Source organism: Canis aureus, unplaced genomic scaffold (assembly GCF_053574225.1).
Source record: "Canis aureus isolate CA01 unplaced genomic scaffold, VMU_Caureus_v.1.0 ptg000105l_RagTag, whole genome shotgun sequence".
Lineage (NCBI taxonomy): Eukaryota > Metazoa > Chordata > Mammalia > Carnivora > Canidae > Canis > Canis aureus.
This window is the reverse complement of record NW_027554434.1, coordinates 49916-74922: the sequence shown is the minus strand read 5'-3', so window position 1 is coordinate 74922 and position 25007 is coordinate 49916. Positions and strand designations below refer to the sequence as shown.

Sequence of the window (25007 nt, the reverse complement as noted above, 5' to 3'; positions counted from 1 at the left end):
AGGCAGACGTTCAATCACTTAGCCACCCAGGTGGCCCTTAAATTTCTTTTATAATAAGAAATTATAATTTTTAGTGTGACAATAATTTAAAAAAAATAGTTCCTATGTGTTAAAGATACACACTGAAATATACATGGATAGTTACAAATAAAATGATATATCTGAGATTTACTTTTAAATAACCTAGTGAAGGGGTATGGGCATGAGGTTATAGGTGAAATAAGATAGGTCATCTATAATTGTTGGAGTTTGGTGATAAGTCTGAAGGTTCATTATTCTACTCTTTCTTCTTGTATATAATGTCTGTAGTAAAAAGTTTTAAACAATCAATCCTATATAAAAACACATAAAAAAGAAATCTCATTCCCACTCCTGACCATTTCCATATTTCTTATCAACTTATAGGTTACTATAGGTTAACTATAGGTTATAGGTTACTTTTAGGTAACCATTTTATTATTAGTTTATTATTTTTCTTTCTGGTTTCTTCACACAAATACAAGGAAATATAAATATATTTATATAATATATATTCATATTCCTTTTTCTCCATTCTTTTTTACAAAAAAGTAACATACAATACACATTCCTCTATAATTCGTTCCTCCCTTTTCCTCCACTGCCATCTTCATATGTCATGGAGATATCTCCACATTGGTATATAGAGCTTTATTTTTCTGTGTACGTGTGTTCCATTGTTTATTCAACTAATCCCTTATTATTGGACCATTCAGTTATTTCCAATTTTGTATTCTTCCAACAATGCTACAAAAAATCACCTTGGATATTTTGCCATTTTGTACCTTTGCATGAAACACCATTCTTAGTTCCTTATGTATTCTTTCAATCACATTCTATACGTATGGAAGCATATATTTATACATTCAATTTTATAGTTATATTCAAATGGCAATATACTGTTAAGGTAATGCTAGCTGCTGCAATAATTAAACCCTGAAGTCTTAGTTTAGCAAAATGAAAGGTTGGTTTGCATACACCCAACAGTCCTATGTTCACTGGGCAACCTTCCATGTGTGCCTCAAGAGTCCAAGTTCTGTCATAGCCCAGGGCTTCAAAGTCTTCACTTCAGCAGCAAATGAAGAAAAATCGAAGATATAACTGCTTTTTAACCTTGCCCAGAAGTCAGCAGATCACTCTGCACATACTCCACTGGAAATAATAGTCATTTAGACGACTTTTAGGTCCTTTTAGATGCAAGTGAGGCTGGAAAATGTAGTCCATGGCTTGGCACTTACTCAAATTTACTTTATAAATGGGTAGCATAAATCTTTGGAGAGTAGCTGTCTCTTGAACACATTCTTCACACTATTTTATTCTGTGTATGTGTACTTCATTTATCTTAGAAATGTTTCCGGGATCCCTGGGTGGCGCAGCGGTTTGGCGCCTGCCTTTGGCCCAGGGCGCGATCCTGGAGACCCGGGATCGAGTCCCACGTCGGGCTCCCGGTGCATGGAGCCTGCTTCTCCCTCTGCCTGTGTCTCTGCCTCTCTCTCTCTCACTGTGTGCCTATCATGAATAAATAAAAAAAAAAAAAAAAAAAAAAAAAGAAATGTTTCCAATAGTCGATACAGGGCTGATCCATCTAAAAACCTTTTTAACAGCTGCATAGTACAGGTACTTCTGTCTTACATCTTTCATTTCAGCAGCATGACTACAACAAATACAGGTATTTCTGCTATAAAAGTTGACTGAAATACCTGAGGTTTCTGCAAAATAATCAGGCTGCTGAGATATATATTGGAGAATTATCCTGAAGAAAGAGAGCTTGCAGACTTGGAGACTAGTTAGCTCTCCCTCTCCAAATCCATTTGGCCTTGGTTACCTGTTGCAGCCTATCATAGTGGATTTCATCCCATCCTGCTGCCTACAGAGTGGGTATTAACCCTCCTTTCCACCTTTGTTCCTTCCTCCTCACACACCTCTTTTTGCTTGTAGCAGGGGCTTAATAGCCTGAAGACTCTCTCCTAAGCCACTCTGCCCTTGTACACAGCAGGTTGGAAGATTAAAAACAAAAAAAGTAAAAGCTGTCAACCAAAGACTGATAGGATTCAGTGTGAATCTGCCCTATCTTTGAGTAGGATAACTCAAGCATCTATATTCCACTCTTATGGATAATTTATACACAGTACTCCTAACTTGATTTTGCATCCTTTATTGACTATTAAGCTGCACTTTTATTTCACTATCCTCTAACAATGTTTCTTGAGATCACCTCCAAAATAAAGTACTCAGATCCGTATCTGAGGGTCTTTCCTGGGGAACCCAAACTAAGACATTCCTTTTCCCAGTTCCTAGCCTGCAGGCCTCCCAATAGTCAGGCTGGTTGGAAGCTTACCAGACAATGTTCAAGCTGCAGTCATTAATAATGGGCGAGACAGCACAAAAAAAGCACTTGAAGCCACTGTTACTCAGTGCAAAGTGCATTAACATGCGAGGGAAAATCACATAGAAATCAACATGACTTCTGTGTTATGATGATAGCTCTTTCCTACTTATAAATTATACACAAAATTATACCAGAGTTTCTTCAGTAGTCGTCTCTGGTGGACATTTATCTTATTTCCACTCTCAGTGTTTACAGACAATGATGCCAGGACTCCTCTTGTGCATAGAACCTTTCATGTGTGGGTATACCTGTCTTTGGTATATATTCCTAAAAGTAGAATTCCTGGATCAGAAACACATGTACAGCAATTTTGAGAACTATTAATGAGTTGCTTTCTTGAGTTTTCACCAACTTTGACTCCCATGTATGACAATGCTTTTTCCTCCTTACTACCTGACAACAAAACAATATTTTTACCTCTGCCTATCTAATGAGCGAAAAATGGTATCTCAGTATAGTTTTAATTCAAAATTCTAAGAAAAAATGAGCATCTGTTCAGGATTTTACGAAACTGTATTGCGTTTCTCATCATCTATTTATATTCTTCAAATTGTTAATATTTGTCTTATTGATTTGTAAGAGCTCTTTATGTATTAATGTTATCTTTTATCTGCAATATAGAATTACAAATATATTTCCCCAGTTTAGAGTTGGCCTTTTTACTCTGCTTATGGTGTTTTGCTTTGTTTTGTTTTGTTTTTGAGGCGGGGACACAGAAAGGGAAGGGCAGCAAATGAAAAGCAGGCTCCATGCCCAGCCCAGAGCCCAATGCCAGGCTCCATCTCACAACCCTAAAAGCATGATCTGAGCTGAAATCAAGAGTCAGATGCTTAACTGAGCCATCCAGGCACCTCTTATGGTCATGGAATTTTTTTTCTTTTTTCTTTAGTCAAATTAATTAATATTTTCCATTATGACTTCTGAAGTTTATGTCTTTGTTCTGTAATTAAAAAAAATCTCAGAGTTTTTTCTAATACTTTTATATTTTCATTTTTAAAGATTAAATCTTTGCTCCATAAGCCATGAGCTGTAAGGTAAGAACCCAACATTTTATATGTATACACTGGCTAACCAGTTGTCACATCATTTACTATGGAATAATCCACCTTTTTCACATTAACTCAAAACATCACCTTTATTATATGCTAAATTTCCATATGTATTTATTTCCATACTCTCCATTTATTCAATTGATCTGCTTGTCTATTCATGTGTTCTTACCACATTATTTAAATCAAGTTAGCTTTGTACTGCCTTTTTTTTTTTTTTTTTTTTTTTTGCTTTGTACTACTTTTAACATCTGAGTGGGATAGTCTCTCTTCATCATGCTACTTTTAAAGACTTTTCTGGATTATTACTTGTTTATTTTTTCATGTAAACAATAGAGTCAAGTTGGCTAATTCTAAAAATCACCCCAAAAAGATGTGTATAGTAGAAGTCTCTTACTACTTCTGTAGCCTACTCTCTGTTTTTCTGTCCATAATAAGATGCTGTTTCTGTCTTAACACTAAAAGTTACTGTCTTTCTAGTTTTGTTTTGAGAGAGAGAGCATGGGAATACAATAAAGAAGGACAGACGGAGACAGAGTCCCAAGCTGACCCTCCCACTGAGCACAGAGCCACATGCAGGGCTCGATCTGAAGACCCTGAGAGCATGACCTGAGCCAAAATCAAGAGTTGGATGCTGAATTGACCATGCTACCCAGGCACCTCTGAAAATTTAATCTTTTAAAAGCTTGAGCTCACTCTCATTACATAAAAAAATAATCAAGAATATATTAATTGCTATATCCAGTAGCCTTTGCCTCTTGGAAGTTCAGATACTGTTAACCATTCACCCTTATTTTTTTTTTTAAGATTTTATTATTTATTCATGAGACAGAGAGAGAGAGAGAGACAGAGACAGAGACACAGGCAGAGGGAGAAGCAGGCTCCATGCAGGGAGTCTGATGCGGGACCTGATTCTGGGACCCCGGGATCACACCCTGGACCGAAGACAGAAGCTCAACCGCTGAGCCACTCAGGTGTCCCTCATTTACCCTTTCTTGAAATTCTCTCCTTTCTTTGTTTCTGTCTGATTCATTTAGATACTTAGCATCCCTTTCTTACTACTTTTCCTTAGCTCTTTCAGAGAAATTCACTCAAAAACATTCTGTGTCCTTGGTATACTATTTTCCCTTAAATATATATAATGAAATAAATAAATATATTTATGTATATAGTCAATTTTTTTATATAGTCAATTCTTATCTATATCTCTCTGCAGTTAATTACCACTAAAATTCTACCTCTAGTTCTGAGCACCTAAAAAGTACATGCCATATGTTAGGTATGAAATGAATACTTAATAAAGCACCAGTGCTAATTTCCAAATTCTAGTTAAAAATTTCAGCTGAAATACTCCTTAGTTATCAACACATCAACATATAAAATACCTGTATATGTAGAAGAAATAACTGCCCAGAATCCTACATTGGTCAAACCATACAAGAACACTGAATTATTCTGGGCACCCCATTTCTCAGGAGAGGTAGTAACCAATTAGAATGAATCCAAAGAAGGGAGCTAGTACAAGATTTACATTATAAGAAGATATGTTGAAGTTAGGATGCTTAGTCATCAGAAGAGATGATTAGAAAAGACATAAATGTCCTAAAATACATGAAGAGCCTTGAAGGTAACACCTTCTTACAAAGTCTTTCAGTCTGTGATCCATCCCAAAATTTTGTCATATCAAACACCCTAACATATACTTTCCCTTCTCAAAATCTGATGACTTCCAATGTTGACAGAAAGTACAAAAAAATTTGTGCAAAGAAAAACCTTCTATAACCCTTTGCTAATTTCTTAATATTATTTTCACTACTCTCTCATTAATCCTTTTCTTCATTTAAATGCCTAGTGCTTTGGTATATATCCACTGAATCGGATACTACTAAATAATCCCTTTCTTTTGTGTATACCTATACCTCAAGGTCTAGCTCAAATAGTATCTCCTCCACAGGCTTTGATCATTACAGAAGGAAGACATCCCATCCCATTCTGAGGATATGTGATACTAACCATCAAAATCATTCCCTTAGAATTGTGTTCCTTGTTTGGCAGTCATGTATATGTCCTAACCGTAATTCTGCATTTTAAGATCCTATAGCATTGATGTTAAATGGAACTTTCTACGATGAAGGAAATAATCTATTATCCGTGCTGTCCAATAAAATGGCCACTAGCAACATGAAACTATTGAGTATATAAATCTGGCTACTGGCTATATTAAAAAAGAATGGTCCTGGGAGGCAATAAATTAGTTTTCTGATCTTAGAATATTTACTGAGAAATAACTATGTTTCAGGTCCCATTTAAACATTTTATACCTATTATTTCATTTTTACTTTTCTATTATTATTCTGTTTTCCAGATAAGTAAATTGAATTCCAGAAAGGTTAAGTAACTGCATAAAGTCCTAATTCTTTGGGATTAAAAAAGAATGAGGCTTATCCACAGACTACTGAAGTTAGAATATTAGAAAATATGGGAAGGACGTTAGTAAATCATAAAACAGTATTCTTAAGATATCATTTTACCTTCTTTTGGTCTCTCTTATGATATTTAGTATATCACTTTAAACATAGTAATTATATCTGAATCAGATGAAAATTTTACATGGTTTACATGTAATTTGTCCTTGTACATAATGTGTTTCTTAATATTTGAATGGACGTTAAATGTGCAAAACTGATATCATAATAGTAAAGTGTGGTAACAGACACAGAATGGAATATTACTGAAGAATAAAAGGAATGAAGTACAGATGCATGTTACAACACAGATGACCACATAAACATTATGCTTTGTAAAAGAAGCCAGTCACAAAAGACTACATATTATATGAAACATCCAGAATAGATAAATCCATAGAGACAAAAAGTAGATTAGGGCTAAGAGGGCTGCGAGAATTAGGGGGAAATAAGGAGTGGATTTTTTTCTAGGCTGTTGTAAATGTCCTAAGACTGTAGTGATAACTGCATAACTGCGATTATAATCAAAACCATGGAATTGCACACTTAAAATGGGAGAACTGCATGGTATGAAAATGATATCTAGATAATTGTTTAAAAAAGTGGAATCATAATTTTATGTTTAAAAAGGGGGATATTCTTAAGGGCTAAATACAAATTATAAAATATCTAGAATATAGCTTTACATTTTAGCATAATCTTTGACAGAAACATTTCTAACATATTTAAGAGTAAAGTGAAATAAAATTGTGGTTTTCAAAATTGTTTTTTCAGGAATGGACAAAAGAAATCTTTCTTAGAAACTCAATAAAACAAAAATAATCTGGAGCTGCCCTGGTTGAAGCCGAGTGGAGATTCAGACCTCTCCGACTCAGACTCCTGCACTTTCTTCAATATTGGCATCTAAGGAATCTCTACAGGGTTTGGGGAAGACAAATTTGAAAGTTGCAGCAAAAAACAACATAAATAAATAAATACAAGGAAGTAAAAACTCTGCAAATTGAAGTGTTTGCTACTCAACAGGTTACCACCTTGTAATAATGGCTCAGAATGGTCTTATGTTAGTAATACACAAACACAAGAATTCTCTTTAGTAAATTTGAATTCTACTTCTGAGATTAGATGTAAGACATGTTGTTTAAAAGTGTGAATTGTTCTAAAGTCAAGATTTACCTCTAATTTTTGTGGTTTTTTTTCTTACCTATTTGGTTTAGGAACTTTTTAATTTTGCTTACAACAACAACAACAAAAAAATGAAAACATCCCAAAATTAAAAAACAGGTGCCCTAGTTCTGTGATAGCAGGGAGGCTGCATTCCTAGAGTAATACTACCTAATCAATAAGGAAAAAGGGGTAGTTTTTAACCCACATGTATTTATGTAACTTATGTAACTCACTTCTACTTAAATGGCTTGTTAACACCTAAAATTTATATTATTTAATTATACATGACATGTTATACTATACTTTGTTTTAGTTACACCAAAATCATAACTGATCATTTATTTCCCTCAAAAATATTTTTAACTTAAAGTTGAAGATGAATAAAACCGTGGTTTTCAAAATTGTTTTTTCAAGGGTGGACAAAATTAATCCTATTGGCAACAAAATAGAGCAGAAAAATCTTCTCAATGTTCCCATTTCTACTGAACTCTAAATCACCACATTGGTATCTGTCTTTAAATAGAAATTAGTAGACTCTACATTTATAGTTTATGAACAAGGCATGATTCTTTCCTCCTTAGAAATGTCTTTTGGATCTTCTTTCTTTTTTTTTTTTTAAGATTTTATTTATTCATGAGAGACATAGAGAGAGAGAAGCAGAGACACAGGTAAAGGGCGAAGCAGCTCCCCGCACAGAGCCCGATGTGGGACTTGATCCCTGGGCCCTGGAATCACGCCCTGAGCTGAAGGCAGATGCTCAACTGCTGAGCCATCCAGGCGTCCCATGGATCTCCTTCCTTTCTTTTTCCAAAGCTACTAACTTCTCTTGAATCAAGTTTGCTTCTCCTATCTTTTCTATTTACTGTTATTAGAATAGTTCTCAAGTCCTATCTCTATAATGTTACTTTCCTACCCCAAAATTTACAAATGATCTCTATAAATCAAATTCTTCTCAGTCTCTGTGACAGTTAATTTTATATGTCAACTTGACTGGGTCATGTGGTGCCCAGATCATTTGGTCAAGCATTCTGGGTATTTCTATGAGGTAGTTTTGGATGAGATTAACATTAATATCAGTAGAATGAATAAAGCAAATTGTACTCTAAAATGGGAGTGACCTTAGTGTAATTAGTTGAAGGTCTGAATGGAACAGAAGTCTGACTCTCCTCTAGTAAGAGCAAATTCTGCCTGATGGCCTTCAAACTGTGTAATATCTGGTCTTCCTGATTGAAAGCCTTTGAATTGGAACAACAGCTCTGCAGATTTTAGACCTGCCAGCCTCCATAATCACAAGGTCAATGTAAATCTGTCAATCAATCAATCAATCATTCATCTGTCTCCATCCTATTGGTTTTCTCTGGAGAGCTCTAATATACTATTATAATTCTGTAGTCTCATTTCTCCAGTTCATTCCTTATTAGACCTCAATAGATTCTCCACTCTACTGAATCAAATCTATTTGTCATCTTCTCATAATTTGCACAATTCTATCCAAATGCTTTTATTAAATAACTGACATATATCTACACCACCTATATTTGCTTTGCACATATTCCTCTCCAGCTAGGCTGTAAAGTACTTGAGAACTGGAGCCTCTATTCTCTTTACTTTTTTTCTACAAGGACTAATCATGTGAAATATAGTGTGTGTATGTGTATATTTGTGTATATGTGTGTATGTGTGTATATACACTTTAAAACATAAATATATAGATTATAAAATTTACCTTTAAAATCTGTCACAAAAAAAACACACAAAAAAAATCTGTCACAAAATTTAATTTTAATTTGTTTTTGTTTAGAAGAATCACACTTTGGGTTAAAATTGTCATTTACCAGTATTCTTCCATAGTCATTTTACTCTGCTGTAACAGAGAACAAGTTACAGACAAACTTTAGCTAATTTAAGAGTACAATTGACAGAATGTTTTAATGTTGGGATGAAGTGCATACTTTATATTTTTCAAACTCAGTTATATTGCTTTGCTAAAAGTAAATAGTACCTTCAGGATACCATCTGGTAAAAATCTCTCTGTGGATTAACCCAAAAAAGGAAGTGAATGAATTTTTATATATTGCATAGTTGTGGTTACAAAACTGCAGTAAAAATATGTTTTCAATGCACTGGTGTAAGTGAGACTTTAGCTACCTCATCTGATTTGATCCAAAAGGCTTGGAATATTTAAGGCCATATCTCATCAACAGGGAAAAGGAGGGGTGTTTTCTTTTCTAGCATTCCTACGACTTGGGAGAAAAAAAAAATCCAGGAAATTGAAGTCCAGAGCTAGAAAACATAAATTGGTCTTTTAGAAATCATTCATTAAAAAATAACATGCAGTTCCTTAATAATAGGATATGTCTGAGAAGTCTGAGACTGTCTACAACAATTAGATGACCCAACAATGTTACTGTGTGCATCCTTTCCAATGCAAAATGGTCAATTTAGTTTTTACCTTTTTTTTTTTTTTTTAAATAATGTGTTGTCCAAGCCTTGATCTAGTCCAATGACTAGAGCAATGGAACTTCCCCTCTCTCCTCTAGGGAATCCATTCCAGAGACTAATAGATTTCACTGTCAGGAAACATTTCCCAGATTCAGTCTTAAATTTCCGTTACTTAATTTCATCCCATTACTTGAATAGAAACCCCTTATTCTACTCTTAAAAATGACTTGGCTTCCATGATGTTTACATCTTTCAAATATTTGTGAAATGTTATCATAACTGGACTTAGAGATGGACAAATATATATTTTGTTATTTTAATCTTCTCCTTCAAGCTAAAGACTAAAGCCTATTATGTATGTATTTTCTAGTTTGAGCACTACTCAATTTACTTAGTGAGGTATTTACACCTTAAAGTGGTATTTGTGTTATGATCTCAGCAATACCATTTACAGAACTTTTATCTTCCAGCCATTCGACATGAAGCTTTTGCATATACAGACTAAAATCTCATTGACTGATTTTACTCTCATATTGCATTACAAGATCATATATAATTTGCTACCCACTATCATCTCAAAGTCTCTTGGTATTACTGCTTTCCAAGTACTATATATCCTGCCAATTGAATGGCTGTGTTTCTGATTATTTTTCCCCGATGTATTAGCTACATTTTTCCAGGTTGAATCACATTTCATTTCCTGCCCATATTTCTAACCACTTTAGGTCCCTTTTATCTGCCCTCACTGGTTTTGTCAACACTCTTCAATTTAGTATCATCTGTAAATTTAATTAACATGATGTGTATCCTCTCTTATAAATCATTAATGAAGTTTTTCTATAATGATTTATTTTTTAAAATTCTAATGCTGCTTCATGTTTGTAGTCTTGCTATAGTCTTAAAAATGTACCACTTTTTGCCACTTGATATTTATTTCAGTATTTTAGGAGTAGCTAATGGTGGACTAACAACAGAATCATACTCAAGATCACTGTTTTTTTTTAATATTAACACTAAATTGCTATTATGATCATTTCTCTGAAGATTAACAATGTTTTTGCAGTCACTTTTCCACCTTTCTGCAGTTCTACATATCCTAAATGTGGTCTAAGACCTCATTATGATGTTCTCACATATATAATGTAAAATTATCAAAGATCTCTTATTCCAAATTCTGTTGTGCAATGAATTTAAACTTTTGATACCAATTTACCTTAACAGTATTCTCTTATATTAAGTGATAGAAATTAATTTAAAATGCTTCTATTTTGGGACGCCTGGGTAGCTCAGTGGTTGAGTGCCTGCCTTCTGCTCAGGTGTGATCCTGGAATCCTGGGATCAAGTCCTACGTCGGGCTCCCTTCATGGAGCCTGCTTCTCCCTCTGCCTGTGTCTCTGCCTCTCTCTCTCTCTCTCTCTCTGTGTCTCTCATGAATGAATAAATAAAATCTTAAAAAAAATGCTTCTATTTTAAATATTTTGGAATTGGTAAGTTAAATCAGTTCATGGTTCATATGAACTTAGCACTATTTTGTTCCTCCTTTACAGTTATAACTGTGATTTCTTTTTAATTTATTGGTTATTTAAAATTGTTTTATGTATTAAAACCTATTTTTAATTATATTTTTATGAATAAGTATATCAGACTTCTAAAGGTATGTTTTCAATACGTAATATTAGAAATAATACTGCACATACCCACTACCCAGATTTTAAAAAGCTACTATTGGTAACATTAACAATTACTTATCTACAGCTTTTTCTTTTCTCTCCCTTAGGATAACTGCTTCTGTGCATTTTATGAAAAGAGTTTATCTTTTTTGTTTATACAATCATATACATATCCTTATAGCTAAGAGATATTCTTCAAAAACTGAACACATCAGGCATTTTAATTATCAATTTTCATCTTATATTAATTCATTCCTTTTTTTCCCCCTCTAAATATTTTGCTTTTCCACATGGATATCTTTTGATATGTCTTCAATAATCCTGGAAGAAAGCATACATTTTTTTCCTTCAATTTTCACTTTACCTAAATCTCTAGTGTTAGCTTTATACACAATTTTCTATTCTTTTTTTAATCAATACCCCTTACCTTATTTTTGAACAGTTTGTGGGTATGTGTCTTTGTGGGTGTGATATGCCTCTTTTTCATTTAGGGGTATATAAACATTCTAATATTACTTATTATGGCCTAAGTAGGGCATATATGTCTGATTTCACATACTTGAGCCAATAAGATGATCCCCTAACCTGCCCTTCAGCCAAGTCTTATATTTCAAAATATTTGTTAAGGGAATAGAACACTCATGTGGGTACCTAAACATAAGAAATGTATTTATTCCCTAATAAATTTAAACTTCTGTTCTTTTTTAGTTATCAAAATTTTACTTTCATAGTTGGTTCCATCTTAATTTCCACTTCTCATCTCTATATCCATGCAACAACTTTAATATATTTCTATCTTTTAAACCAAAATTTAACTCAATAATCCTTAATTGTGTTAGTATGATACAATAAAAAGCTGATAATCTAGGGTTTCTTCATATTTGCCAATTATCTTATTATTACTTTAAAAAGTGACATGTAGTTCATTATTTAGGGAATGGTTTGTACTGTAAACATTTGGTTTACAATAGAAAAAAAATGGAAACTAATAATTATGCCTCCAGGTAAGTGAAATATAAATGTAATTCTCCAATGGAATACTAGGAACCTAATTAAGATTGGTTCTTAATCCTAAAAAAGGTTATCAAATTTACTCCCTGTCAGTGAGTGTCTCTTTGTTCAGTAATATCTGGGTTATAGAATCAACCACCTTGGGGGCCTGCACACTTGAGTAACAAATACAAGTTTACAAAAACCAAGCCATCAGATTTTGGTCTCACAAGGGATAATTCCATGGTACCATTTACTTTCCAGAGCTTCCCATGGGATCAAGCTAAGGCTAGACTAGACTTCTTTTGAAACCACATCTTTGCCTATCTTCTTCCTCTGCCCTTTACTGCTTTCCTCACTTTCTTTTTAAGAATACTCTCTAAATAAATCACTGCACACAAATCTTTCTTAAGCTCTGCTTTCTTGAGGTGCTTCTCGTTTTACCTAAGAGAGCTGGTGACAGAAATGGTCTCAGAAAGTACATCTAAGGGTGAGATTCTAGAGTTGATTCACTCACCACTGGCTGGCTGTTAATAAGGACAAAATTAGTAGTCAGTGATTTCTAAGATTCTGTAGTAGTATAACTGCTGAGACTTTCACCTGGGTGAACTGAGATGGAATACGTACAGAAAATAATTGACTGGCTTACTATCTCCAGATATTGTACGAGAGCAGGTGATATTTCAGGGTTGGAATCCAGACACAGAAGATAAGAGTTAAGGATGTCAGGAAACTATGTGGCTATGTTATCAGACAGGACATCTTAAGTGAGTATATTGATGGCATCTAGAACAACAAAATAATACAAAATTAGGGGGGAAAGCACTCAGCCTGGTATAAGCTCTTACTTAACATAGAACAATAACTGAGAGATTGGTACATGACCACCAAAAAGCAAGGTAGTCAGATGATTGAAAAGTTTTGTGTTACAGGATTATTTTTAGCAGAAGATAGAGGAGTGATGGGTTATAAACAGCAAAAAGGAACCTGAAATAATAATGAGTAACCAGTATTAGATTATAATGAGGGAGCAAAGTAGTTTCCACTCAAGAGGGATCTAGAGGTAATAAAATTCTTAGGGTAGCTCCAAATGTGAAACGAGTGCAAGAATAACTGAAAAGGCTGAAGACCTAAGATAATTTTTTCTTATAGGACAAATTCTACAGGGCACAATGGAAAGGTGTGGAAGAGAAAAAGCACTGAAAGATCATGAGGTCAAACACAGAGCATTACTTGGATGAAAGTTTAAAATAAAAGAAAGGGGGATCCCTGGGTGGCGCAGCGGTTTGGCGCCTGCCTTTGGCCCAGGGCACGATCCTGGAGACCCGGGATCGAATCCCACATCGGGCTCCCGGTGCATGGAGCCTGCTTCTCCCTCTGCCTGTGTCTCTGCCTCTCTCTCTCTGTGACTATCATAGATAAATTAAAAAATAAATAAATAAATAAAATAAAATAAAAGAAAGGACTACGACAGCGGCCAGTATGTATTTGGGTTCATGATCAAGGATGACAGAAATATGGAATGTGGTGGAATTAAGGAATGTGAGAGAAACTAAAAATAGTTCAGATATAATATCTTATTATAACCCTTTGTGGTAGATAAAAGCATGACTGAGAAACTATATAATTTTCTCAAGGATGTGCAGATATTAAAGGTAGGAGTAATGAAAAAAAAAATAAAGGTAGAAGTAATGATTTTTACTCGGTTCCACCTAGATCTAAACTCTATACTTTCATCATTAAGTGCAAGAGATGCTTATGATTCCAGATGTTTATAGGCTGAGACCTCAGTTAGGTGAGGAAGGCCTGACTAGCAGATGAGAATCTCTGCATGGATTATGTTGGAGACCCCCACCCGACACACACACACCCAAAGGAATCCAAGCCCTAATATACTAGAAAAGAGTAGTTCTTTTCTTAGACTTTTTTGTCTTGGTAGAAATCACAACAGTACCTAAAGGGCAGAAGAGTTTTTTTTAACGGAGCTGGTTGTGACATAGATTGGCGGCTTGGAACATTAATCCCAGAGAGAAGCCACAAGTCACTGGTTCTCAAGAAAGACCCTCAGTCACCCTGTGGCATCAAACTAATTCTAAAGATACAGAAATATGTGCTTTGATTTTTTAGTTAATTGAAAAAAATGAAAAATTAAAATTTCACTTTGTGTGTTATTAACACTATTTTTGTATTCTCTGTTTTGGTGTTTAATTTTTACATCCATTAGAAGTTGCCAAGGGCTTAGATAAAAATCAGATTAATCACTTTTCCTGCATCTAGCATCTTTGTTTTGGGAAAAAAAATGTGAGATTATTGGTAGAAATATTTGGTCTGTGATCACTGTCATGTCGTCTGAATAATTCCTCTCATATATAAAATCATTACATTGTTGAACATAGATTGTGTACACCCACACACATAAAACTTCAAAATGCAACTAGTCATAGTACCATTTAGAACAGATCATTTCTATCTTCTTTAAGAACAAAATAAGAGTTGAGACAAGTACTCTGGCTTCTCTTTATCTGGTCAATGGCAAAAGGGCAAACCCTGGGACACTGTTTCATCATATTAATTTTTAAAGTCCAATTAAAGGTAACATCTACAATCTTCCTTCTGTTGTGTTTGCCAAATATTTTTAAACATTAAACAAGGTGCTGATTGCAAGAGAAGAGGAAAGCTCTTGCTGCTAGGGCTCTGCCAGTGATAAAATCTTTGTCCCTGGAGACTTTGGTAAACATTCAGTCACATGAAACAATGTATATTACACAAAAGCTCACTCTATTCTAAGGGCTTTTTAATCCAAATATAGCCTGATATTATTATTAGCTCTGATTTCATTGCTTCCTATAAGAGCATAGGTATCAGATTCTAAAATAAAAATATTAAATAAAAAACTTAGAACGGTCTAAACCTGAAGAAAACTGCCTTAACGAAAATTGGTACATATTCCTTTTTTAAAGATATTATTTATTTATTCATGAGAGACACAGAGAAAGAGGCAGAGACATCAGCGTGGGGAGCCTGATGGGGCACTCAATCCCAAGACCCCAGGATCATGACCTGAGCCAAAGGCAGATGCTCAACCACTGAGCCACCCAGGTGTCCCTTGTTACATATTCTTAACTATTCAGAAATTTGTATATCTTCATAATTTAATTCTAGGAATAAGAGCTCTGTATATTTGGGCAGACTCTCGGGTTCAGGTAGGGAAGATATGGATTCTATCTATACCCACATGTACTTCCTACTACTCTCCTTATCTATATCACTTGGGGCTCTTCTGGTTAGAAGTGGCCAAAACTATCTCGAATTGCTTAGCAAAATGAGAAATTTACTAAAATCATACTGGGGTATCTATGAGTACAAGAAAAAATTGTATAAAAATGAAGGACAAAGACACAGAACTTTTTACAGATTTTTTTCTCATATCCCATCTATCTTTATGGGCCAGCTTAATCCTCTATATCACTGTGGTCTGGCTTTTCCCACATAAAGAAAGAGGTGGCTACCTAGACCTAGGAATTTATACATTTCACAGCTTTAATTTTAGTCTTTCAGTCCCAAATCCAAAATTCTTTTTTTTTTTTTCCAAATCCAAAATTCTTAGGAAGATTTTCACTGGCCCAACTAATGAGCCATGTGTCTATTTCTGGGCCTATTCACTCTGCCTACATAGGTAGGGACCTATGTCTAGCTTGGACAAATAGCTAAGTATCTCTGAAGTGCACACTTGGGACCAAGAGATGTGTTGAACATTAGAATGGAAAGAGAAAGTTCCAGAAAAGATATGCTAGACACACTATGCCATAAATGTTCCCTACTCTGAAAAATTCTCTTCCTAAGTTTAAATATTAAGTTTTACTAATGTCACTATGCATTTTTTTCTCTTGAACCAAAAACAGTAATCATATGGAAGACAACTGATTTAATTTTGTTTGGCAGTTCTACCAGCTTATACTTTTGTAGGCAATGTTATAATTTCTAGGTTTAAGTATTTATATCCTACCTTGTTCCAGAAATAATTTAAGACAGCTTGAAAAAGAAATACATTACATGATACCAGAACATAAATTAAATGTGAAACAAAAGGGAAAAACAGGGCAGAGACAGAATGAAATAATAAATAATGTATTCTATAATGCAGGGATACACATTCACTAGGTAGGCCACAAAGTTTTCCAGTAACTTTTCTAATCACTGGCTAAGATTTCTAATAACTTTGTCATTACGTAACTCATAATGCACTTTAGGTAGTAAACCAATTGCTTAAGAAGCATAGAATGCACACCTAGAAATGTAAACACATGCTTCATAAATGACCAAGCTTTCAAAAAAGCTTCTGCTAAAAAATCGTTACTTAGCCTGAATTATATTCTCTATGCCACAGTTCATTTATTAGGGACAAAGGATGAAGAGTAACAACGTTAGGGAGGAGGCAAAGTGGGCGAGTTCCTACTTTTGAAGTGTTCTAGGATATAAATTTGAGCAGAAGTCTGAGCAAATGGTACCTACTTAAGAACATCTGAGAGAACATTCAGGTGGAGGAAACAGTAAGCATTAAGCCCAGAAAATGGAGCATACTTAGCATGTTCAAGGAAAAGCAAGGAGGCCAGTGTGTCAGAGCAGAATCAGTGAGGGGTAAAGTGGAGGGCAATGAGAGGCAGGACAAGACTACAAAGGGCACTGTATGTCATGGTGAAGACAGGATGCTGTTCCAAGTGAAAAGGCAAATTATTAGAGGGTTCTGAGCAGAGAAGTTATATGATCTGACTGGTTTTAAAAAGAGGACTCTGTGCAGAGAACAGACTTTGAGGAGGTAAAAATGGAAACAGACAGATAGTTAAGAGGCTATTAGAGATGTCTAGATACGAGAGCAAAGTATCTTGGACTAAGGGGGAACACTAGAGGCAAAAAATAAATAAATAACAGTGGTCATATTTGGGATATATTTTGGAAGTAAACCTGACAAGTTTTGCTGATGGACTGAATGTAGAGTGAGAGAAGACTGGCAGTTCAAGAACAGTCTCCTAAAGTTGATGGCGATAAGCTTGGTTACTAGACACTTCTGCTAAAGTTATTTATCTTGACACAGCAAGAGATAAAAGATGCTTAACTGTAAAACAGGGAAATAAATATTGTATAACTTGAAAACCCCTCACTTTCCTTTATGGCCTCAACTGTTCATGTACAACAATATAACTATTAATCACTGCAGACAACGGTACAATTTAAAAATGGCCTTCTGTTAGTTTTACAGAATGCCTGGTCATGCCCTAATGTTGCCTCTTCTTGAAAAGACCTTTAGTGCAAAGAGAGGGGTGAGCCCACAATACCAAATCTTCTAAGTTGATGAAACTAGAGACCTTCTGAGCAGGTCACCTACTTTGAATTTGACATGCATTGGTATTCTTTAATAACAGACAGTAAAAGAGGAGCAAAGCTGTGAAGGGAAGTAGTATGGAAAGGGTTAATGAAATCCTCATTTTCCAAAATGGTTCATGGTTGGATGCATTTTGTAATTCGGAAATGAAGGGGAGCTAGGAAGAAAGGGGGGTAAGGAAAGCATGTAAATTGGGTTTATCTAGAACCATCAATAGTATTATCTAAAATCTGTCATTTGATTAAGATGTTTTCTAAGAATTTCATATTGCAGACAAACAAAAGCCCTGAGAATTTGTTATCAGAAGACCTGCCCTACAAGAAATGTTGAGAGAGGTTTTCAAGCTAAAGGAGAATACCAGATCTATACAAAGAATGAAGAGCACTGGAAATGAAAACTGTGTGGGTAAATATAAAACATATTTTTCTTTCATATCTTAATTTCTTTAAACACTGTACAGTTGGCTTATAAGGGAATGAAAATTTAAATTATGATACCCAAAACAAGAAGAATGGTGAGGAAAGTAGAATTATGTGATATAGTATAATATTCTATGATGGCAGACTGTGATAACCTAAAATTGAATATTATAAACCTGAGTAAACACTGAAAGTAATAATACAGAATATGTGACTAATAAACCAGTAGTATATATTAAAAAACTATTAATTCATTCAAAAGTAAGCAGGAAAGGAGGCAAAAAGAACAAAGAAAGGATGAACAGAAAACAAGGGGTACATGAGTGGCTCAGTTGGGTAAATGTCTAACTTTGGCCTGGGGCATGCTCTCATGGTCCTGGGATCAAGCAACATGGCAGGCTCCCTGCTCAGTGGGGAGTCTGGTTCTCCCTCTCCTCTGCTTCATCCACCCCTGCTTGTGTTCTCTCTCTCAAATAAATGAATAAAATCTTTAAAAAAAAAATAACAAGATGGTAGGCTTAACCCAAAGCACATTAAAAGTTAAATGTAAGTGGCCAAAACATTTCCATTAAAAGTAAGAAACTGTCAGACAATAAAAAATGAGAATCAATATTTATAAGGGCACACATTAAATATAAAATACAGAAAGGTTAAAAGTAAAAGAACAAAAAAAATGCAAACATTAAGCATAAGAAAGCTAAAGTTGCTATATTTAGATCAGACAAAATCAAGTTCAGAACAAGGATATTATCAGACATAAGACATCGCATAATGATAAAAAAAAAAAGGTCAGTTTAGCGAGATGACATAATAGTAAATGTGTATCCATCTCATAACAAAAACTTCAAATGCTGACAGAAATAAAAGAAGATATACATAAATCCTACAACCATAATTAGAAAATTTAATATCCCCTTCCTAGTAGTTGATAAAAAATTAAAAAGTATAGATTAGAAGAACTAGAGCACACAATCCTAAAATTTGTATAGAACTTAAGACCCCAAAGAGCCAAAGCAATCTTGAAAAGACAAAACTACAGGAGTCACAATTTCCGACTTCAAGTTATATTACAAAGGTAAAGTAATCAGTACAGTATGGTACTGATACAAAAACAGACATATATATCAATGGAACAGAATAGAAAACCCAGAAATGTCAATTCACAATTATACAGTCAATTAATCTTCAACAAAGCAGGCAAGAGTATGCAACAGGAAAAAGACAGTCTCTTCAACAAATGGTGTTGGGAAAACAGGACAGCATCATGCAAAAGAATGAAACTGGACAATTTTCATTCACCATATGAAAAAATAAACTTTCAATGAGTTAAAGACCTAAATGTGAGACCTGGACTCTTGATTTCAGCTCAGGTCATGACCTCAGGGTTGTGAGATGGAGCTCTGTATCAGGCTCTGTGCTGGGTATGGAGCCTGCTTAAGAGGGATCTCTCCCTCCCCCAACACCCTCTCTTCCTGCTCACTTACCTCTCTCTTAAAAACAAACCCCCCCCCAAAAAAAAACTAAACTAAACACAACTTAAATGTCAGAAATGAAGGAGCTGGCTAAAGACTTCTATATAACAAAATGCTGTATTTTTAAAAAATGCGGCAGCTTTACAGGTACTAATATGGCATGATCTGAGATGTCTTGTGAAGTTATAAAAGCAAAGTGCATAACAATATATAAAGGATACTATCATAAGTGTACACATGTGCTTATTAAAGAATCTATGCATATGTTATGTATTTTTATACATTCCCGTATACATAAAACATCTCTGTAAAAACAGACCAGAAGCTGGTGATAGTGGTTGCTTCTGGAGAAGAGACCTATGTGGTTTAGATATAAAAGTAGTATTACATTTCAGTAAATACTCTTTTTCGCTTTAGAATACAAACATTCCTTATTTAAAAAAAATATTTTAAGCATAAAAAATAAAGGTAACAAACATCATAAAATAATAAGTATGGATAATAAAACAAAAAGGCCTGAAGTCGAAGTCCTTGCTAGGTTATATAGACAGCTTGGCTTTCTATACATGCAGTCTCCTTTGAGGCTGCAGGCCCTTGTTTATCTAGATAGGACAGCCAAGAAACAAAGAGCTTCTGTGGCCTTTTTCTCTGTACCCTTACAGTTACGTCTAAAGCAAACATGGCAGGAGTCCTTTGCTATATACCTAAAGGGATTAAAAAGGTACAGATGGACAAGCTCACAGGAATCCCCATTTATTGCTAAAGTAGCCCAAACTCAGGTATCTTTTTTTTTGAGAGTGCAGATTCCATCTAAGCTACCGTGTATTCTTTGCTCTTTATCTATGATGGATAAAAAAAAGAAATGGTGCAGTAATTGCTTCATGACCACATACATACACAGGGTAGTCACAAAAGCTAGCAGTCAGAAATTGCTATTGTGGTGTTTTCCCGGTGTCAAGAACCCAGGGAAAGGCATTTTCAGGAAGCAAAATAAAAATATTTACCTTTCCTTGTATAAAATATTTAATTCTTCAGATTTTAAAATTAAAGTTACCCTCTATGTTCAGAACTACAGAACAGTATGACTCTATTTATAGCTCTAGAATTTTATCTTCTAGAATAATTTTTCCTCTCTGATTTTATTACTTCCTTCTGGAAAACAGTATATTTTTTGGATGTGATTTAAATGTCTTTTCTATTTTAATAAATAGAATTTTAAATTCTATCACTATTAGGTGAAATTTTATAAAAAGCGTATTTTATAAAGGGCTGTAAAAACTGACTTCCTATTTAAACAGATATTTGTATAAAGCATCTGCCTTGTCTTACTAAAATCACTTACAAAATAATCCTTGTTTGATTCATTAGTTCTAACAGTACCATTAATATAGAAAAAGTGATGTGACAGAAGTTAGTATTTAGAATTTATCTTATGAATTCTTAAGTATTTCATGAAGTACTCCATTTAAATGTCCATTGATTTCCTTTACCCATGGGTAAACTATTATAAGAGTATAATAGTTTTTTGCTATTGCTTTGCTATTGCTCAGGCAAAGCAGTAATTAGTTCCTTTAGGCATGTAAATAAGCATTACAGTAGTAGAGAATAAAAGCAGATATGCATCCATGTATCATTTCTTGAAACATGGAGATGGGTTGATATTTAGCTCAAAGTACACAAAACCTCACTTGAATTAGTGAAATTTGGGAGAAGATAAATCTGCAGCTAGGGAAAACTAACCCGTACTTTTAAATCAATCAAGAAAATTCTTCAGTTTACTTCCAGACAATAGTAACTATCTAGCCAAAAAAGTGATAACTTTTCTTTTCTATCTTTAGTGTCAAAGCTAAAGAGAAAATTTAGTTTAGTGGATTTGTAAAACACTATATATAATTTAGGTTGTCTTTTGCTTGTTTATCATTTATTTATTTTGCCTAAGTGTATAAGAAATGGGGAAATGAGTGAATGAGGCAAGACCTAAAAATGCCTAATGTCAATGGTAACAAAATTCCACCTCATTGAGTTATAGTTAAAATAATTAAGTCAAATATTCCTCATATGATATGAAAATGTCAGTGGGGAAACATACATGACTAAGCTCAAACATACTCCTTCATCTGAAAATTGTGTATCTTCCTCTCTCTAGAGCTTTCTCACATAGAAAAATAGTATGAGTCCCAAAGGTGGAATGTTTAGTAAGAACCCAGGAGAAAAGAATTACCAATACTCTGAGTAGAAAGACTTTCTTTAGACACTACTTTCTTCAACTACTAAAAACAACAAAAAACAACTACAAAAAAAAAACAACAACCCTCTACTGCTTTAATAAAGGACATTGATCCATTCAAATTATAAAACACGTACGATACTTTATGTTGCTCACAAATATGTAAACATGTAGTGGGAATATAAAAACATGTAAGAATGAAAACATTGGATTTGGAAAACACTAAAGAAGGAGGGAGGGAAGAGAATGAGATAGGAGAGGAACAGTAGGAACTGTAATTGTATTTATGCTTAATTGGAGGAGAAAGATCAGCAGCAGGAAATCAGGCATAGTGCTAATACTTCACAAAGCTCGGATTAAGTCCATAGGTGTTCATTATATTTTTCTCTATTCTCATCTATATATTTAAAATATTTCACAATAAAATAAATAAAATACCATTTACAATAGCAACAAAAACACATATGCTACAAATAGAGCAAAAATATATAAAAGATTTATGAAAAAATTTCTAAGACTTTATTAAAAGACAGTAAGAAAGATAAATAAATGGAGAAATAATACATATTTATGGAAAGATGCTATATTTTAAAGAAAGCAGTTCTCCCCCAAATTAATCTATAAATTTAAAATTTTTAATAGACTTTTCCTTGAATTTGACAAGTGATCATAAAATACATATGGAAAAGCAAAGATGGCCATTATACTCATGAAGAAGGACAAGTTGAGGGATCTGTTCTACTGAAAATGTTCTTCTAATACCAATACTTATTTAAGCCAAGATAAAGACAGTGGCAGTAGCACAGGGAACAACGAAAAAAGAAAGAAAACAGTAACAGACCTATCTATTATGAAAACTTCATTTACAACACAGCTGGCAGTAATGATCAATGAGGAGAGGTTAATCAGTCCCATGGTGGGGCAGTTGGGTTTCAATATGGAAAAAGATGAAATTGCTTCCTTATTTCTCACTATATAGTGAATCACTTCCAGGTGGATTATAGTCCTAAATGTGAGAGACAAACTATTAAAGCTTTAAAAGAAATATGAAACAAAAGTTTTATAACAGTATAGCAGGGAAGGATTTCAACAAAAAACAAAAAGCATATTGAAAAAAAAAAGATTGACGATTGAATCACATTAAAATTACAAACATTTGTAAAACAAAGCACAGTAAAAAAAAAACTTTCAAAGATAAGCCACAACCTAAGAAAAGATGTTTGCAATATATACATACATCCAATAAAGGATTCATATCCTGTATATTTAAATAACTCCCCAAATCAATACAAAATGATAAACATATAGAAAAGGTGGCAAAAGAGAAGAGCTCTTCAGAGAACAAAAAGCACAAATGGCTCATAAACATATGATGGTCTTATTATTATGAGGTAACTCCAAAATAAAACCAAAAATACATTTCAGACCAATAAGACCCATAAAATATTGACAATATTTAAAAAATCCTAACAAATCTAAATTTTGTCAGAATGGGAAACAAGAGGAATTCATGAGTACTGTTAAAGCAAAAACCAGTAGAGGCACTTTGGAAAATAAGTTTGGTGTTTCTAATATAGCTAACATACACATATCCTCTGACCCAGTAATTCCACTCCGAGGTGAACACAGCCTAGAAAATACAGCTTAGATGTGTGTGTGTGTGTGTGTGTGTGTGTGTGTACATCAGATACACACACACAAATTTTCTTAGTAGCATTGTTTCTAAAGGCATAAACCATAAAAGAACCTCATTTTCCACCAATAGTGAAATGGATAAATGTTACAGAGCAATGGAAATGAAAAGGAAACTGGAGTTTACATTCATCATGACTGAAATTTACAAACATAATTGTATACTAAAGAAGGAAGCACAGAATACACACAGGATGGTTCCATGCATATCAGTTTCACAATCAAGCAAAACTGAAGACTCTCTCATTTCGGAATCCACACATAGTTGGAAAACACAAAGAAAAGCAATAGCTGCTTTACAACAAAATTCAGGGTGGCAGTTAAGTCTGAGGAAAGCAAAGGTGATGACACGTATGTGCTTTTAAAATACTGGTGTGTCCAGAAATCAGCTGCAATTCTATACACTAACAATGAGACAGAAGAAAGAGATATTAAGGAATCAATCCCATTTACAATTGCACCAAAATCATAAGATACCTAGAAATAAGCCTAAACAAAGATCTATACTCTAAAAACTTCAGGACACTAATGAAAGAAATTTAGGAAGACACAAAGAAAAATATTCCATGCTCATGGATTGGAAGAACAAATATTGTTAAAATGTTTATGCTACCCAGAGCCTTCTACACATTCAATGCAATCCCTACAAAATACCATCAACATTTTTCATAGAGCTGGAACAAACAATCCTAAAATTTGTATGGAACCAGAGAAGACCCCAAATAGCCAGAGGAATATTGAAAAAGAAAACCAAAGCTGGTGGCATCACAATTCTGAAGCTATATTACAAAGCTGTAATCATCAAGACAGGAAGATACTGCTACAAAAACAGACACATAGATCAATGGAACAGAACAGCGAATCCAGAAATGGACCTTCAACTCTGTGGTCAACTAATCTTTGACAAAGCAGGAAAAAATATACAATGGAAAAAAGACACTCTCTTCAACAAATGGTGTTGGGAAAATTGGACAGCCACGTGTAGAAGAATGAAAATGGATGATTTTCTTACACTATACACAAAGATAAACTCAAAATGGATGAAAGATCTAAATGTGAGACAGGAATCCATCAAAATCCTAGAGGAGAACACAGGCAGCAACCTCTTCTACCTCAGCTGCAGCAACTTCTTGCTAGACATGTCTCCAAAGGCAGGAGAAACAAAAGCAAAAGTGAACTACTGGGACTTCATCATAGTTAACAAAACTAAAAGGCAACCTTAGGAATGGGAGAAGATAATTAGCAAATCAGATGAAGAGATCCAAGATCTATAAAGAACTTATCAAACTCAACACCCAAAAAATAAATAATCCAGTCAAGAAATGGGCAGAAGACATTAACAGACATTTCTCCAAATAAGACATACAAATGTCCAATAGACACATGAAAAAAAAAATGCTCAACATCACCTAGCATCAGGGAAATACAAATCAACCCAAAATGAGATACCATCTCACACTCGTCAGAATGGCTAAAATTAACAGGTCAGGAAACAACAGATGTTGGCCAGGATGTGGAGAAAGTGGAACCCTCTCCTCTTATACTGTTGGTGGAAATGCAAGCTGGTACAGCCACTCTGGAAAACAATATGGAGGTTCCTGAAGAAGCTAAAAATAGAGCTACCCTACAG

The 25007-nt window shown here is 34.3% G+C and overlaps 1 protein-coding gene and 1 long non-coding RNA gene across 3 annotated transcripts in view; one reads left to right on the top strand and one right to left on the bottom strand.

Annotated features, from left to right (window-relative positions):
- LOC144309587 (uncharacterized) overlaps nucleotides 1–6913 on the top strand; it is a 104019-nt gene extending 97106 nt beyond the window's left edge. Inside the window, exon 3 of the long non-coding RNA XR_013375543.1 lies at nucleotides 6696–6913. This is a non-coding gene — a long non-coding RNA (uncharacterized LOC144309587). The remainder of the gene's footprint in view (nucleotides 1–6695) is intronic.
- LOC144309586 (putative pleckstrin homology domain-containing family M member 1P) overlaps nucleotides 1–25007 on the bottom strand; it is a 156767-nt gene that overhangs the window by 93665 nt on the left and 38095 nt on the right. The window lies entirely within an intron of this gene.